Below are 13,261 nucleotides of genomic sequence, written 5' to 3' on the forward strand. Positions count from 1 at the left end.
TTTTTTTTTTTTCTTTTCCCCTTTACCTCAGAGTGGCTTAAGCTTGCTGCAGACATGAATGTCCAGACCTTGATTACAAGTGTGGACCAGCTTGCCGCTCGTGTGCAGGGTATACAAGATTATGTTACCAGAAATCCTAGGTCTGAACCCAAGATTCCGATTCCTGAACTGTTTTCAGGAGACCGATTTAAGTTTAGGAATTTCAGGAATAATTGTAAATTGTTTTTGTCCCTGAAACCTTGTTCGTCTGGAGACTCTGCTCAACAAGTAAAAATTGTTATTTCATTCTTACGGGGTGACCCTCAAGATTGGGCTTTTTCGTTGGCGCCAGGAGATCCGGCATTGGCTGATATTGATGCGTTTTTTCTGGCGCTCGGTTTACTTTATGAGGAACCCAATCTTGAGATTCAGGCAGAGAAAGCCTTGCTGGCTATGTCTCAGGGCCAGGACGAGGCTGAGGTGTATTGCCAAAAATTTCGGAAATGGTCCGTGCTGACACATTGGAACGAGTGTGCACTGGCCGCTAATTTTAGAAATGGCCTTTCTGAGGCCATTAAGAATGTTATGGTGGGTTTTCCCATTCCCACAGGTCTGAATGATACCATGTCCCTGGCTATTCAAATTGACCGGCGGTTGCGGGAGCGCAAAACCGCAAATTCCCTCATGTTGTTGTCTGAACAGACACCTGATGTGATGCAATGTAATAGAAAAACCGCAAATTCCCTCATGGTGTTGTCTGAACGGACACCTGATTTGATGCAATGTGATAGAATCCTGACTAGAAATGAGAGGAAAATTCATAGACGCCGGAATGGCTTGTGCTACTACTGTGGTGATTCTACACATGTTATCTCAGCATGCTCTAAACGTATATCTAAGGTTGTTAGTCCTGTCACCGTTGGTAATTTGCATCCTAAGTTTATTCTGTCTGTAACTTTGATTTGCTCACTGTCACCTTATCCTGTCATGGCGTTTGTAGATTCAGGTGCTGCCCTGAGTCTTATGGATCTCTCATTTGCTAAGCGCTGTGGTTTTATTCTTGAACCATTAGAAAATCCTATCCCTCTTAGGGGTATTGATGCTACGCCATTAGCAGAAAATAAACCGCAGTATTGGACACAGGTTACCATGTGCATGACTCCTGAACACCGCGAGGTGATACGTTTTCTCGTTCTACATAAAATGCATGATTTGGTTGTTTTGGGGCTGCCATGGTTACAGACCCATAATCCAGTCCTTGACTGGAAGGCTATGTCAGTGTCTAGTTGGGGCTGTCGTGGTATTCATGAGGATTCCCTGCCTGTGTCTATTGCTTCTTCTACGCCTTCGGAAGTTCCTGAGTATTTGTCTGATTATCAGGATGTCTTTAGCGAGTCCAGGTCCAGTGCATTGCCTCCTCATAGGGAATGTGACTGTGCAATAGATTTGATTCCAGGCAGTAAATTTCCTAAGGGAAGACTGTTTAATCTGTCGATACCTGAACATACCGCTATGCGTTCATATATCAAGGAGTCTCTGGAGAAAGGACACATCCGTCCGTCTTCTTCCCCTCTTGGTGCGGGATTCTTTTTTGTGGCTAAAAAGGACGGATCTTTGAGGCCTTGTATTGACTATCGGCTTTTAAATAAGATCACTGTCAAATTTCAGTATCCTTTGCCGCTGTTGTCTGACTTGTTTGCCCGGATTAAAGGTGCCAAGTGGTTTACCAAGATAGACCTTCGTGGTGCGTACAACCTTGTGCGCATTAAGCAAGGGGATGAATGGAAAACCGCATTCAATACGCCCGAAGGTCATTTTGAGTACTTGGTGATGCCTTTTGGGCTCTCTAATGCCCCTTCAGTTTTTCAGTCCTTTATGCATGACATTTTCCGGAACTATCTGGATAAATTTTTGATCGTTTATCTGGATGATATTCTGGTTTTTTCTGATAATTGGGACTCGCATGTGGAGCAGGTCAGGATGGTCTTTAAAATTTTGCGTGAAAATTCTTTGTTTGTCAAGGGCTCAAAGTGTCTTTTTGGTGTACAGAAGGTTCCCTTTTTGGGGTTCATTTTTTCCCCTTCTGCTGTGGAGATGGACCCAGTCAAGGTCCGAGCTATTCTTGATTGGACTCAGCCCTCGTCAGTTAAGAGTCTTCAGAAGTTCTTGGGTTTCGCTAACTTCTACCGTCGTTTTATCGCTAACTTTTCTAGCATTGTGAAACCTTTGACGGATATGACCAAGAAGGGCTCCGATGTGGTTAATTGGGCTCCTGCTGCCGTGGAGGCTTTCCAGGAGTTGAAACGTCGGTTTACTTCGACGCCTGTTTTGTGCCAGCCTGATGTCTCGCTTCCCTTTCAGGTTGAGGTGGATGCTTCAGAGATTGGAGCAGGGGCCGTTTTGTCGCAGAGAGGCCCTGGTTGCTCTGTTATGAGACCTTGCGCCTTTTTCTCTAGGAAGTTTTCGCCTGCGGAGCGAAATTACGATGTGGGCAATCGGGAGTTGTTGGCCATGAAATGGGCATTTGAGGAGTGGCGTCATTGGCTCGAGGGTGCTAAGCATCGTGTGGTGGTCTTGACTGATCACAAAAATCTGATGTATCTCGAGTCTGCTAAACGCCTGAATCCTAGACAGGCCCGCTGGTCATTGTTTTTCTCCCGTTTTGACTTTGTTGTCTCGTATTTACCAGGTTCAAAAAATGTGAAGGCCGATGCTCTTTCCAGGAGCTTTGTTCCAGGAGTCGCTGAACCTGTTGGTATTCTTAAGGATGGTATTATCTTGTCAGCTATTTCTCCAGATCTGCGACGTGTGTTGCAGAGATTTCAGGCTGATAGGCCTGATTCTTGTCCACCTGACAGACTGTTTGTGCCTGATAAGTGGACCAGCAGAGTCATTTCCGAGGTTCATTCCTCGGTGTTGGCAGGTCACCCAGGAATTTTTGGCACCAGAGATCTGGTGGCCAGATCCTTTTGGTGGCCTTCCTTGTCTAGGGATGTGCGGTCATTTGTACAGTCCTGTGGGACTTGTGCTCGAGCTAAGCCTTGCTGTTCTCGTGCCAGCGGGTTGCTCTTGCCCTTGCCTGTCCCTAAGAGACCTTGGACACATATCTCCATGGATTTCATTTCTGATCTTCCGGTGTCTCAAGGCATGTCTGTTATCTGGGTGATATGTGATCGCTTCTCCAAGATGGTCCATTTGGTTCCTTTGCCTAAGCTGCCTTCCTCTTCCGATCTGGTTCCTGTGTTTTTCCAGAACGTGGTTCGTTTGCACGGCATTCCTGAGAATATTGTGTCAGACAGAGGATCCCAGTTCGTTTCCAGATTCTGGCGATCCTTTTGTAGTAGGATGGGCATTGACTTGTCATTTTCGTCTGCTTTCCATCCTCAGACTAATGGACAGACGGAGCGAACTAATCAGACTTTGGAGGCTTATTTGAGGTGTTTTGTCTCTGCTGATCAGGACGATTGGGTGACCTTCTTGCCGTTGGCTGAGTTTGCCCTTAATAATCGGGCTAGTTCCGCCACCTTGGTTTCGCCATTTTTCTGCAACTCTGGTTTCCACCCTCGTTTTTCTTCGGGTCATGTGGAACCTTCTGACTGCCCTGGAGTGGATTCTGTGGTGGATAGGTTGCAGCGGATCTGGAATCTTGTGGTGGACAACTTGAAGTTGTCACAGGAGAGGGCTCAGCGCTTTGCCAACCGCCGCCGCGGTGTGGGTCCCCGACTACGTGTTGGGGATTTGGTGTGGCTTTCTTCCCGCTTTGTTCCTATGAAGGTTTACTCTCCCAAATTTAAACCTCGTTTTATTGGTCCTTACAAGATATTGGAAATCCTTAATCCTGTATCCTTTCGCCTGGATCTTCCTGTGTCGTTTGCTATCCACAACGTGTTTCATAGGTCCTTGTTGCGGCGGTACGTTGTGCCTGTGGTTCCTTCTGTTGAGCCTCCTGCTCCGGTGTTGGTTGAGGGCGAGTTCGAGTACGTGGTGGAGAAGATCTTGGATTCTCGTCTCTCCAGGCGGAGGCTTCAGTACCTGGTCAAGTGGAAGGGCTATGGTCAGGAAGATAATTCCTGGGTGGTCGCCTCTGATGTTCATGCGGCCGATTTAGTTCGTGCCTTTCACGCCGCTCGTCCTGATCGCCCTGGTGGTCGTGGGGAGGGTTCGGTGACCCCTCACTAAGGGGGGGGTACTGTTGTGATTTTGCTTTTTGCTCCCTCTAGTGGTCATTAGTGATTTGACTCTGGAGCTTCTGTCTTTTCCTATATCCTCACCTGGGCCGTTAGTTCAGGGGCGTTGCTATATAAGCTCCCTGGACCTTCAGTTCAATGCCTGGCATCGTTGAAATCAGAGCTAATCTGTTGTGCTCTTGTCCTATGATCCGGGTTCCTGTATTTCAAGCTAAGTCTGCTTTCTTGCTTTTTGCTTTTGTTTTGTTTGGTATTTTTGTCCAGCTTGTTCCAATCTGTATCCTGACCTTTGCTGGAAGCTCTAGGGGGCTGGTGTTCTCCCCCCGGACCGTTAGACGGTTCGGGGGTTCTTGAATCTCCAGCGTGGATTTTTATAGGGTTTTTGTTGACCAGATAAGTTATCTTGCTATATTCTGCTATTAGTAAGCTGGCCTCTCTTTGCTGAACCTGGTTCATTTCTGTGTTTGTCATTTCCTCTTACCTCACCGTTATTATTTGTGGGGGGCTTGTATCTTGCTTTGGGGTCCCTTTCTCTGGAGGCAAGAGAGGTCTTTGTTTTCTTCTCCTAGGGGTAGTTAGATTCTCCGGCTGGCGCGAGTCATCTAGCGATCACCGTAGGCATGATCTCCGGCTACTTCTAGTGTTGGCGTTAGGAGTAGCTATTTGGTCAACCCAGTTACCACAGCCCTATGAGCTGGATTTTTGAATCTCGCAGACTTACACGTTCCTCTGAGACCCTGTCCACTGGGGTCATAACAGTTAGGGTTGGAACTAGACTTAGGAATGGAATTAGGGTTAGGGTTGGAATTAGGGTTAAGATTAGGGTTAGGCATGTGTTGGGGTTCTGGTTATTCTTGTGGTTAGGGTTATGGTTAGGGTTGGGATTAGTGTTGGGGGTGTGTTGGGGTTAGGGTTGTGGTTAGGGGTGTGTTAGGGTTAGGGTTGTGATTACGGTTATGGTTAGAGTTGGGATTAGGTTTAGGGGTGTGTTGGGGTTAGTGTTGGAGTTAGAATTGAGGGGTTTCCACTGTTTAGGCACATCAGGGGGTCTCCAATGGTGACATTGTGACACCATTGATTCCAGCCAATCTTGCGCATTCAAAAAGTCAAATGGTGCTCCCTCCCTTCCGAGCCCCGATGTGTGTACCCAAACAGTGGTTTACCCAAACATATGGGGCATAAGCATACTCAGGAAAAATTGTACAACGTTGGGAATCTAATTTCTCCTGTTACCTTTGTGAAAATAAAAAATGGCGGGCTAAAAAATCATTTTTGAGAAAAAAAACTGATTTTTTACTTTCACGGCTCTGCGTTATAAACTTCTGTGAAGCACTTGGAGATTAAAAGTGCTCAACACACATCTCGATAAGTTCCTTGGGTCTAGTTTCCAAAATAAGGTCGCTTGTGGGCGGTTTCTACTGTTTAGGCACATCAGGGGCTCTGCAATCGTAACATGACGCCCGCAGACCATTCCATCAAATTCTGCATTCCAAAACATCACTACTTCCCTTCCAAGCCCCGACATGCGCCCAAACAGTGGTTTACCCCCACATGTGGGGTATCAACGTACTGAGGACAAACTGGGCAACAACTTTTGGGGTCCAATTTCTCCTGTTACCCTTGTAAAAATAAAAAGTTGCGGGCTAAAAAATAATTTTTGAGGAAAGAAAAATATTTTTTTATTTTCATGGCTCAGCGTTATAAACTTCTGTGAAGCACTTGGGGGTTCAAAGTGCTCACCACACATCTATATAAGTTCCTTGGGGGCTCTAATTTCCAAAATCGGGTCAATTGTGGTGAGTTTCTACTGTTTAGGCACATCAGGAACTCTGCAAATGTAACATGACTCCTGCAGACCATTCCATCAAAGTCTGCATTCCATAACATCACTACTTCCCTTCCGAGCTCTGCCATGCGCCCAAACAGTGGTTTACCCCCACATATGGGGTATCAGCGTACTCAGGACAAACTGGACAACAACTTTTCGGATCCAGTGTCTCCTGTTACCCTTGTGAAAATAAAAAATTGCGGGCTAAAAAATAATTTTTGAGGAAAGAAAAATTATTTTTTATTTTCATGTCTCTGTGTTACAAACGTCTGTGAAGCACTTGGGGGTTCAAAGTGCTCACCACACATCTAGATAAGTTCCTTGGGGGTCTATTTTCCAAAATGGTGTCGCTTGTGGGGGAGCTCCAATGTATAGGCACACAGGGGCTCTTCAAATGCGACATGGTGTCCGCTAATGATTGGAGCTAATTTTTCATTAAAAAAGTCAAATGGCGCTCCTTCCCTCCCGAGCCTTGCCGTGTGCTCAAACAGTGGTTTACCTCACATGTGAGGAATCGGTGTACTCAGGAAAAATTGCACAACAAATTTTAAGATCCATTTTATCCTGTTACCCATGTGAAAATGAAAAAATTGAGGCTAAAAGACATTTTTTGTGAAAAAAAAATACTTTTTCATTTTTACGGATCAATTTGTGAAGCACCTGGGGGTTTAAAGTGCAAACTATGCATCTAGATAAGTTCCTTGGGGATCTGGTTTCCAAATTGGGGTCACTTGTGGGGGAGCTCCAATGTTTAGGCACACAGGGGCTCTCCAAACAGGACATGGAGTCCGCTAATGATTGGAGCCAATTTTTCATTCAAAAAGTCAAATGGCGCTCCTTCCCTTCTGAGCTCTGTTGTGCGCCCAAACAGTGATTCCCCCCCCACATATGGGGTATCGGTGTACTCAGGACAAATTGTACAACAGTTTCTCCTTTTAACCTTGGGAAAATAAAAAAATAGTTGCTAAAAGTCCATTTTTGTGGATAAAAAGTTAAATGTTCATTTTTTCCTTCCATGTTGCTTCTGCTGCTGTGAAACACCTACAGTAAAGGGTTAATAAACTTTTTGAATGTAGTTTTGAGCACCTTGAAGGGTGCAGTTTTTAGAATGGTGTAACTTTTGGGTATTTTCAGCCATATAGACCCCTCAAACTGACTTCAAATGTGATGTGGTACCTAAAAAAATGTTTTTTCAAATTTTGTTGTAAAAATAAGAAATCGCTGGTCAAATTTTAACCCTCATAACTTCCTAGCAAAAAAAAAAATTTGGTTCCAAAATTATGCTGATGTAAAGTAGACATGTGGGTAATGTTATTTATTAACTATTTTGTGTCACATAACTCTCTGGTTTAACAGAATAAAAATTCAAAATTTGAAAATTGCTACATTTTCAAAATTTCTGCCAAATTTCCATTTTTTTCACAAATAAACGCAAAAATTATCGACCTAAATTTACCACGAACATGAAGCTCTATATGCAACGAAAAAACAGTCTCAGAATCGCTACGATCCGTTGAAGCATTCTTGTTACCTCATAAAGGGACACTGGTCAGAATTGCAAAAAAATGGCCAGGTCATTAAGGTCAAAATAGGCTGGGTCATGAAGGGGTTAATGTTCTATACCGCTTGGTTACTGAATAAGACCCTATTTGCACTTTTTTGTCTCTCCAGTTATTCTATTTGATAGAAAATTCTGAATCAGCATTTTTAAACTAACATTGGAAATGTAACATATTATCTAGGAATCCAGGTCCAAAGAGAAGAAGATGGAGGTTTTCTTCTAAACCAAGTGCAAAAAATCTACTCAATTCTGAGTCGGTTTGGAATGTCAGAAGACAAAGGTATATCAACCCCAATGGAACCATCCTACTTAAAGTTGGAAGGAGAAGATGAACTGTTACCTAACAATGAGAAATACAGACAGGCAGTGGGGAAAACATCTACACATAGAAACCTACCATATAGCAACATACTAACTGACCGGGTATCGCAGCAACAATTGAAATTGAGGAACCACGCCAAAAAGACTGGAATGTCGTTAAGAGAGTTCTTCGATATTTGAAAGAGACTCAAAGCATAAATTTAAGGATATTTTCAACAGATCTAAAACTCACAGGCTATGTGGATGCAGGCAAGGATGATAATTTATGTGTTTGTAAATTGACAAGCGGCTCTTTGTTCAAGCTTGGAGAAAGTTGTAAGTGCTGCAGGAGTAAGGGTATTACTTGATTGTGACATGTCAGCTGATTTATCTGCTGGATTCCTGCATAGCCTCATTAGAAAGTCTAGGCCCTGAGGCATGTTCCCCTGGATTATTGGGACAATACTTGAAGGTCCAGGGGTGGCATAAGTCCTTGTTATTGAGTGGGGCTGCAGACCACTGCATTTCTCTATCACTAGTCTGAGGGCATAATTGGATTGTGGCATGCCGGCTGCTTTGTTTAATGGACTCTTGCATAGCTTCACCTGAATTTTTAAGTTAATTCAGTGTGATTTAGGGGTGACTTCAGTGCCCGAGGATTACTCACCGCCCCCGCAGTCATCTTCCTGGCCGCGATGTCCCCGCCTTTCTTTTTATCCTCGTCAGCTGCAGAGGAGACTGTAGTTTCGTAGAGGGTCTTCCCTCCTGGATTCCGGCAATCTGGCAAAGCCCCATGTGGCTTCCCAGACACAGAATGCTGTAGATAAGCTCGTGATGCTGGTGGGCTTAGCTCACCTTCGATTTTGGGGGTGACAGGTTCCCTTTAAGCGGGCATGCATGGTTTGAATGAGGCGTCCCACGTACTGGAGACCGCAAGTGCATTCTATTAAATAGATCACAAAAGTGGATTGACAACTCACATGGCAGTTAATGTTATACTGTAACTGGTGCCTGTAGTATTTGATGTAAATTGTTTTGCTCTATGCACAATTGTTGCACAACAAAGGCATGTAGGAATTTTACAGGCAAAATAGCCAGGACTTGAAACGGTATTGGTTGTCAAGGGACGAGGACTAAGGGTGGTGTTGCTTGGGGCAACCAAATTATGAAGGGTACGATTGCTTCTATAGACCGTTCTCGGATTAGCAAGGAGGTGTTTTGAAAGGATCCGGACACCCATCAGAATGAACCAGTGTTTTTTAAGTAGATCCTGAATTAATCTGTGGGAGTAATTATTGGTGGTAACAAACCTCCACTTGCCAAATTCTGAGGTGGTAGTTCCCTTGCCTGCCCTGGTTTTGATTTTAATAATGCAATACTCCTGAGAGAACAATTTGGCTCCATACAAAAAAATATGCCCTATATAATGCTGCACAAAGGTTAAAGGGGTTGTCCACTACTTTCAATTAACCCCCCAATGTATCCCTCCGGGGCCCCTAATGAATTGTGCAAATACCTTCCGTTGCCGTTTTCGCCTGTGAGCGGCGCTATTCCGGCAGCTGAATCCGGGTCACGTGACCCCCAGGCTGCAGCCGCCGCTTATTTCCGCCGATGTCACGTCAATTTCCAGACTCTGGAAATTGACGTGACTGTTGTGAATTCCGCTCTTGGGCTCCCTCCGGTGGTTGTAAGTAGCACTTTTGTGAATTCTGCTCTTGGGCTCCCTCCTGTGGTTTTGAGTGGTATAGCTGCTTCTTGGATTTAGCATCAGCAGCTGCTTCCACTGATCGTCTTTCTGGCTCGGCTATTTTAGTCTGGCCTTATCCCTCAATCAATGCCAGTTGTCAATTGTTCCTGCTTGGAGCCACTGCTCTTTTGGATTTTCCTGACACTCTGTCCAGTTCAGCAAAGATAAGTCCTTGCTTGTCCTTTTGCAGTCCACTTATTGTGGACTTTATTGTTCAGCACATTCTATGTTTTGCTCATTTGTCCAGCTTATCAGTATGGATCTATTTAGCTAAGCTGGAAGCTCTGGGCTGCTGATTTTGCCCTCCACACCTTTAGTCAGGTGTGGAGATTTTTGCATATCTCTGCGGTGGACTTTTTCTAGTTTTTATTACTGACCGCACAGTGTTCTTTCCTTACTATCTATCTAGCTAGTAGTGGCCTCCTTTGCTGAATCTTGTTTCATTCTATGTATGTCATTTCCTTCTCCTCTCACAGTCAATATTTGTGGGGGGCTGTCCTATCCTTTAGGGATCTTCTCTGAGGCAAGATAGCTTTCCTATTCCTACCTTTAGGGGTAGCTAGTTCTCCGGCTGTGACGAGGTGTCCAGGGAGTGACAGGAACATCCCACGGCTACTGCTAGTGTTGTGTTAAGATCAGGAACTGCGGTCTGTATAGTTACCAACTGCTCAAAGCTAGTCGCATGTCGCTCCTAAATTACCAGTCCATAACAGTACAACTGGCCAAAAATGAGTTGAATGCATCTCAAAAGAAGGAAAAGAAAAAGAGTTCTGAGCCATTTTTTTTTCTTTAGTCTGTTTTGTCTTTTTCCTTCCTCTTAATCTCTGGGTGGATTTGGGCGCGGACATGGATGTTCAGGGTTTGTTTTCTCGTGTGGATCAGCTTGCTGCAAGAGTTCAGAGTATCCAAGATTATGTTGTTCAGACTCCAGCCTTAGAGCCTAGAATTCCTAATCCAGATTTGTTTTACGGGGATAGATCTAAGTTTTTGAACTTTAAAAATAACTGCAAATTGTTTTTTGCTCTGAAACCCCGTTCCTCTGGTGATCCAATTCAGCAAGTAAAAATAGTTATTTCTCTGCTGCGTGGTGACCCTCAGGACTGGGCATTCTCCCTTGAGTCAGGGGATCTGGCATTGCTTAATGTAGATGCATTTTTTCAATCGCTCGGATTATTGTATGATGAACCTAACTCTGTGGATCATGCGGAAAAAACCTTGTTGGCCCTGTGCCAGGGTCAGGAAGCAGCAGAATTATACTGCCAGAAATTTAGAAAATGGTCTGTGCTCACTAAATGGAATGAGGACGCTCTGGCAGCAATTTTCAGAAAGGGTCATTCTGAAGCCCTTAAAGATGTTATGGTGGGGTTCCCCACCCCTGTTGGTCTGAGCGAATCTATGTCTCTAGCCATTCAGATTGATCGGCGCATGCGCGAGCGCAAAGTGGTGCACCATATGGCAGCATCCTCTGAACAGAGTCCTGAGCCTATGCAATGTGATAGGATTCTGACCAGAGCGGAACAGAGGGGATACAGACGTCAGAATGGGCTGTGTTTTTACTGTGGTGATTCAGCTCATACTATCTCTGATTGCCCTAAGCGTATTAAGAGGGTCGCTAGATCTGTTACCATTAGTACTGTGCAGCCTAAGTTTCTCCTGTCTGTGACCCTGATTTGCTCATTGTCATCTTTCTCTGTCATGGCATTTGTGGATTCAGGCGCTGCCCTGAACTTAATGGACTTAGAATTCACCAGGCGCTGTGGTTTTTCTTTGCAGCCTTTGCAGAGCCCTATTCCTTTGAGGGGTATTGATGCTACACCGTTGGCCAAGAATAAACCTCAGTATTGGACTCAGCTGACTATGTGCATGGCTCCAGCACATCAGGAAGATTGTCGTTTTCTGGTGTTGCATAATTTACATGATGTTGTTGTACTGGGTTTTCCATGGTTACATGTACACAATCCAGTGTTGGATTGGAAATCGATGTCTGTGACTAGTTGGGGTTGTCAAGGGGTACATAGTGACGTTCCTTTAATGTCAATTTCCTCTTCCCCCTCTTCTGATGTTCCTGAATTTTTGTCAGATTTCCAGGATGTATTCGATGAGCCCAAGTCCAGTTCCCTTCCTCCACATAGGGACGGTGATTGTGCTATTGACTTGATTCCAGGCTCTAAGTTCCCTAAGGGCCGACTTTTCAACCTGTCTGTGCCAGAACATACCGCTATGCAGAGCTATGTTAAGGAGTCCTTGGAGAAGGGGCATATTCGGCCGTCTTCGTCACCATTGGGAGCGGGATTCTTTTTTGTTGCCAAGAAGGATGGCTCCTTGAGACCCTGTATTGATTATCGCCTTCTTAATAAGATCACAGTCTAATTCCAATACCCTTTACCTTTGCTCTCTGATTTGTTTGCTCGGATTAAGGGGGCTAGTTGGTTTACCAAGATTGACCTTCGAGGGGCATATAATCTTGTTCGTATTAAACAGGGTGACGAATGGAAAACTGCATTTAATACGACTGAAGGCCATTTTGAATACCTGGTGATGCCTTTCGGGCTTTCTAATGCTCCTTCGGTATTTCAGTCCTTCATGCATGACATTTTTCGCAATTATCTTGATAAATTCTTGATTGTGTATTTGGATGATATTTTGATTTTTTCCAATGATTGGGAGTCTCATGTGAAGCAGGTCAGGATGGTATTCCAGATCCTTCGTGATAATGCTCTATTTGTGAAGGGGTCTAAGTGCCTATTTGGAGTTCAGAAGGTCTCTTTTTTGGGGTTTACTTTTTCTCCATCGTCTATAGAAATGGATCCTGTTAAGGTCCAAGCCATTCATGACTGGATTCAACCCACATCTGTGAAGAGCCTTAAGAAATTTTTGGGCTTTGCTAATTTTTATCGCCGTTTCATTGCCAACTTCTCTAGTGTGGTTAAGCCCCTGACCGATTTGACGAAGAAAGGAGCTGATGTGACAAATTAGTCCTCTGAGGCTGTTGAGGCCTTTCAGGAGCTTAAGCGCCGATTTACTTCTGCCCCTGTCTTGCGTCAGCCGGATGTGTCTCTTCCTTTTCAGGTTGAGGTTGACGCTTCTGAGATTGGGGCAGGGGCCGTTTTGTCACAGAGGAATTCTGATGGTTCCTTGATGAAACCATGTGCCTTCTTTTCCCGAAAGTTTTCGCCTGCGGAACGCAATTATGATGTCGGCAATCGGGAGTTGTTGGCTATGAAGTGGGCATTTGAGGAGTGGCGACATTGGCTTGAGGGAGCCAAGCACCGCGTTGTGGTCTTGACCGATCATAAGAATTTGATTTACCTCGAGTCGGCCAAGCGGCTGAACCCTAGACAGGCTCGATGGTCCCTGTTTTTCTCCCGTTTCGATTTTGTGGTTTCATATCTTCCGGGATCTAAGAATGTTAAAGCGGATGCCCTCTCTAGGAGTTTTTTGCCTGATTCTCCTGGAGTTCTTGAGCCGGTTGGCATTCTTAGGGAAGGGGTGATTCTTTCTGCCATCTCCCCTGATTTACAGCGGGTGCTTCAGGAATTTCAGGCTGATAAACCTGACCGCTGTCCTATGGGGAAGCTGTTTGTTCCTGATAGATGGACAAGTAAGGTAATTTCTGAGGTCAATTGTTCGGTGTTGGCCGGTCATCCTGGGATTTTTGG

At 44.8% G+C, this 13,261-nt stretch overlaps 1 protein-coding gene across 1 annotated transcript in view; it reads right to left on the reverse strand.

Moving 5' to 3' along the window:
* LOC143788084 (cytochrome P450 2D15-like) overlaps positions 1-13,261 on the reverse strand; it is a 464,437-nt gene that overhangs the window by 126,624 nt on the left and 324,552 nt on the right. The window lies entirely within an intron of this gene.

The sequence above is a fragment of the Ranitomeya variabilis genome, chromosome 8 (assembly GCF_051348905.1).
Source record: "Ranitomeya variabilis isolate aRanVar5 chromosome 8, aRanVar5.hap1, whole genome shotgun sequence".
Lineage (NCBI taxonomy): Eukaryota > Metazoa > Chordata > Amphibia > Anura > Dendrobatidae > Ranitomeya > Ranitomeya variabilis.